The 5,337-nt window shown below is 38.6% G+C and overlaps 1 pseudogene; it reads right to left on the bottom strand.

Annotated features, from left to right (window-relative positions):
* Window positions 1–989: 989 nt before the first annotated feature.
* On the bottom strand, window positions 990–2,310 carry LOC128621690 (olfactory receptor 52E4-like; annotated as a pseudogene).
* Window positions 2,311–5,337: the final 3,027 nt, after the last annotated feature.

Genomic DNA, 5,337 nt, shown 5'->3' with positions numbered 1-5,337 from the left:
CGGTGTCTGTTGCTCAGTACTATAGTGGGTTTTTTTTTTTGTTTTTTGTTTTGTTTCTTTTTTCCCAGGACATTCTAAATTGTTGTATATACTATGCCCATTATTGATGCAATGCCTCTGATTGATTTTCCCTCTTTTCTCAGCTTCAGACGGCTTACGTTTCTCCCATAGACAGCTCATCTTCATGTTGGCTTATCCTTTATATCCTTATCCAGTGATACTGAAGGCTAAAACCAAGACTAGATTTTCAGAGGCCACCATAGTAGTTCTATCTAAAGTTTTTCTTAGTCTTCCAAATCTAGCCTTGACTTCCACAGTTCCACTTAACTGCCATATCTTAATGACATTTTGGACAGTGGAAATTGTGAGCTGGAAGGGATTTCCTATCTCAGTTAGATGCTTAGAGTAGCCCATGGTTGTTTAGTGTTAGCACAAATTTTGAAGAGTCATATAATATATTGTGCTCTGAACTTGTTACTGCTAATGACAATTCTTTATCTGCCTAAGAAGTCATTTTTGAGTCAATTAAGGTCTAACAAGCTAATTAAGTTCTGAGAATTTACAACTTTAAGCGTGTCTAAACTTTTGCACAAATACTATTTTCTTTCCTATTTTGAAATGCATCAAATGTAACAAAAAAACAAAACAAAACAAACAAACAAACAAAAAAAAAAACAGTTTGCTTCAGTTGCATTTACTTTGCATTTACTTTGCATACTTTGCATTTACTTGAATATATATATATATTTACACACACACACGTGCACACACACACACTACTGAATCTATTGAATCTGCTCATGTGTTAAATCGTTTGTTCAGATTTTCAGTTGCATAGTTTGCCCAAATGTTCTAAAATGTGCCCAAATGTGTAAAATGACTAATGATCATTCATTTGTGTTATATGCTTGTACGTCTGTGTTTAAAAATAAAAACATTAAATAAACCACACGCGCTTTATTAAAACCACTGAAACATTGTAAATCTCCAACTCAGATTGACTGAACCACTGACTAAACTATTTCTATGAATGAGAGAAGAGTGAATTATGCAGTTGCAAATGAACACCATTAAGTTCGGGATCTCCAATCTCATCCGAAAATGGTGAGTGTGGGTGCAGGTTTTTATTCCAGCCAAATCTAAGAGTGGCTCCTAACTGACTGGAATGAAAACCTGCAGAACCCTGTAGGTTTTGTCTCACTTTGCTGAAGCCTGCACCTGAGAAATTTTAGTTTTCTTTTTAAACATTTTCACTATGACAATTCTGAATTCATTTGTGTTCAAGACATAAATGATGGGATTTACCATGGGTGGAATTGTTACTGATAGTGAAGTGTTAATTATCCTAGCATTAGGATGGAGAGAGAATGTTACAGCTGCAAGGTACGTACTCAATACAGGAAGGAAAAATATTCCTACTACCAACACGTGAGAGACACATGTTTTGAATGCTTTAAGACGACTCTCCCATGTTGTAATCTTAGTTAAGGCCAGCAAAATGCCTAAGTATGATAAGACTATGGCAGTCAATGGTGCATAGAGGTATACTGCAGTACAGAAGTATGCCATGAAGGAATTAATGCTATTGTCATTACAAGCAATTGTATAAACTGGCCCATGGTCACAAAAAAAGCTCTTTATCTCATTGGTTTTACAGAATGAAAGTCGTGTAATCAAAACTACCAATGTGCCAATTATAACAAGATTAAATACCCATATTGCTGTTAAAGTTGCAAACATGAAGGAGTTATTTACAATAGCATGGTATCTCAGGGGTAAGCAAATGGCAATAAAACGATCATACGCCATGACAACAAGAGTTAACGACTGTCCACCAGCAAAGAAACAAGTAAAAAACATGTTAGCCAAACAAGCATCATAGGATATGTACTGTGAATTAAAAAGAAAAGTCTTCATAAGGTTAGGAATCATTGCATTTGTTTCACCGAAGTCTGACAGAGCTAAATTAAAGATCCCCATATATTTTGGAATATGCAGGCTTTTGTCAACTAATATCATGAAAAGAACAACCAAGTTCCCACATAGTGCGACAATATAGACAAAAAATTAAAAAAACAAAGTAGTATTGGCTGAAAGGTATTCCAGAAAATCCACTGATGAAAAAGTATTCTGGACGCACAAATGATACATTTTGTAGTAAACTGTAGTTCAAAGCACTCATGATGGAGTAAATTTTAATGTCGTTTGTGTCCTTTCCAGCCTGAAATAACAAACATAATGAAATTCAGTTAGTTTAAATTTACACTATACAATTATTTAAGCATTAACAGCATGAAATGACCATTTACACTCAACACTTTTAACAGTGAAGCTTCAGCAGTGAAACTTTTATTTAAATTATTAAAATAGTTAAATTTACTGTTGCTCTTTATTTAGCCCTACCTTATACCTTGTTGTACTGTAGATTCCACGTCTGTGCATGCATTACTGTATATATAGAGATGCTGAACCATATTTTCTCACGTGACAGGTCAGAAAGTGATGTAAAACATTATACGATTTTATTTATTTGTTTAGTTTTGATTCTCCTCTTTTGGGAACCAGGGCAAGGACAAATACATTACATATGAAAAGAGACATATTGGGGACCATCATGAAAATAACAAACAACCTTTAAATTAATACAGTGTCATCATATGAAAACAATTATATGATCACAAGATCTATATGAAATATACTTGTTTTCATTTTTGGAAACATGAATAGTGACACCACTTGAAATTTTCGAGTAGTCGATAATTCATATAGCTTCATATAACGATTGTTTTGTGATCAGTTTTAGACATTAATTATTTTTCAGTAACTTGATTAATTAAGCTCCATTACCGACAGAATTAAGATGAGATAAAACCTATTAAAGCTCCTGTACAATTAGACTAAAACGCCTATCCAAAGCATACCCAAAGTAAAATTAAAGCTGTTCGGCATATATACATGGTTTTGTTCACTTTTGAAAGCTGACACTCTGAAGTGTTTTTTCCTCAGAGCTCAGAAGCAGATACCTGCAGATGACTACAGCTAGGAACTATTAGCTGTAGCTGTGTGGAAAACACAATTGGACCACAGCATGAAGCCTTTCCTAGTCCAAGTTCAAATTTGATAACAATACCAATTTTTTATTATATATATATATATATATATATATATATATATATATATATATATATATATATATATATATATATATAAGGAGAGGGGGAGGTGTTGCCAAGAGTTCCGCTGCCTTTACTGTGGAGAGGGCAGTCACCTCGTCCGCCAATGCTCTCTCAAAAAGTCATGGCCCTCCGGGGAGAGTGGGGACAGCCAACCCCGACACCAATTGGGGAGTTCCAACCACGCACGCACAACTCATGTATTCGTGCTACCTGTCATGATTGAATGATCAGGGGTGTCTACTGTGCTCACAGCGCTGATTGACTCAGGAGCTGCTGGCAATTTCATTTTCCAGAGAACAGTGCAAGACCTAAACCTTCCCGTTCGTCCCCTACTCCAGGCACGTCGTATCCAGTCCATCGATGGGTCCCCCATAGGCAGTGGGGTCATCAATGAGACACAGTGTAATGCACTTTGGATAAAAGCGCTATATAAGTGCACCATTTATCTCCCACTGTACAGCACCCCTTGTACTCCAGGTCAGTGCCCTCCATAGTGAAACCATAGTCCTGTACGTCACTGTCTCTGCCCAGCACCCCGTCATTTTAGGCCTCCTTTGGTTGGAGCTCCACAACCCCCAGGTTTCTTGGGTGGACAAACAGATTATCCAGTGGTCGCCGTACTGCTTCAGTAACTGCCTGCATTGCCCCGGTGGCAGCCATGACAGTGGAGAGCCCACTACACCCGTCCCAGTCAAAATTCCTTCCGAATATCATGCTCTCATGGAAGTATTCAGCAAGGAGAGGGCGAGTGGATTACCACCACACCGCACCTACGATTGCTCAATCAAGCTCCTTCCAGGAGCCAGCCCACCACGAGGTCAAGTGTACCCTCTCTCACAAGCCGAACATCAGGCCATGGAGGAGTATATTCAGGTGGCTCTCCAACAGGGATACATCAGACCTGCCATGTCTCCCACCCAGGCCAGTTTCTTTTTTGTGATGAACAAGGGAGGTGGCCTCAGACCATGCATAGACTGCTGGGGCCTACATCAAGTCTCTGTTAAATACCGTTATCCCTTGCCACTAGTATCAGCAGCCCTCGAACAGCTAAGGTCCACACAAATGCAACACAAACTATAAACATGGCCAACGAGGACTACACTTCCCATACACGCACACGCTCGCATTCTCCCAAGTTCTGATCATGGACACCTGCACCCAATCTCACACACACACACGGTATTCAGCCTCGTCCCTGTCGTTGACCAAGCCAGTTTTCGTGTTCGTTAGCACGGTTTTGGATTTTGTGCTTTGTTTACTGACTACGATTCTCTGCCCAAGCCTAGTATTGCCATTTCGTCTGATCGTCCGACCACAGCCTGTATTGTGACTATGCTTCCTGCCTGATCCTCGCAATTCTGAGCCATTCTTACCTGCGCTTGCTTCTGTCTCAGGTACCGTAACATAACTACGTATGTCATATAGAAAAGACATTATATTTTTGAGTCTTTTGAATCCATTCATGTGTTAATTTTTTGTTCAGGTTTGTTCAACAATTAATTTAGTTGTGTGGTTTGCAATAATATTAATATGCTTAATAATTATCTTGTATATCTGTTTAGTATTGTTTTTCACATTGTTACATGAACTGAAGCACTAGAAATTGCTAATTATCAATGTAACTACATAACTGCCAGAACATAACGAGTGGATAAATTTCATATGTGCATGCACCTGTGTGTGATTAACATTGTGTGATTAAAATGCAATTTTCCCTGAGTTATGTGTGAGTGCGTATGTGAATTTTGCAAGTTTTTGTTTATGTTTATTTATTTCATTTAAGATGGTTGCTAAGCTGAAATGCAAAGACCAGCCTTCCAAGTCTTCATTCTCCTCATGAGGGTGTCACAGTGGTGGAAAAACCCCAGAGAATGTGTGACAAATATGCCACCAAGGAGACCTCATCCTTAGCTGAGATAATCAAGTCTCTCTGCAACTTACTCCAGGTCTGTCAGCATGCCATCTTCAACATGCAAACAGAATGAGTCCAGAACATCGATGCCCTGATGGTCGCACAGGCCAAAATGTCTTGAACCCATGTTATTTGCTGTATGAGAAGTCCTGCAAACCTCCAGGGGGGTTCTCCCTATTTGAATTACTGAACAGGGAAGCTCCACAGTGTATTAATTTTTTTCCTAGAAAATTGGAAGGTGGGACCTTC

The sequence above is a fragment of the Ictalurus furcatus genome, chromosome 17, assembly GCF_023375685.1.
Source record: "Ictalurus furcatus strain D&B chromosome 17, Billie_1.0, whole genome shotgun sequence".
Lineage (NCBI taxonomy): Eukaryota > Metazoa > Chordata > Actinopteri > Siluriformes > Ictaluridae > Ictalurus > Ictalurus furcatus.
This window is presented reverse-complemented; position numbering and strand designations above follow the sequence as displayed.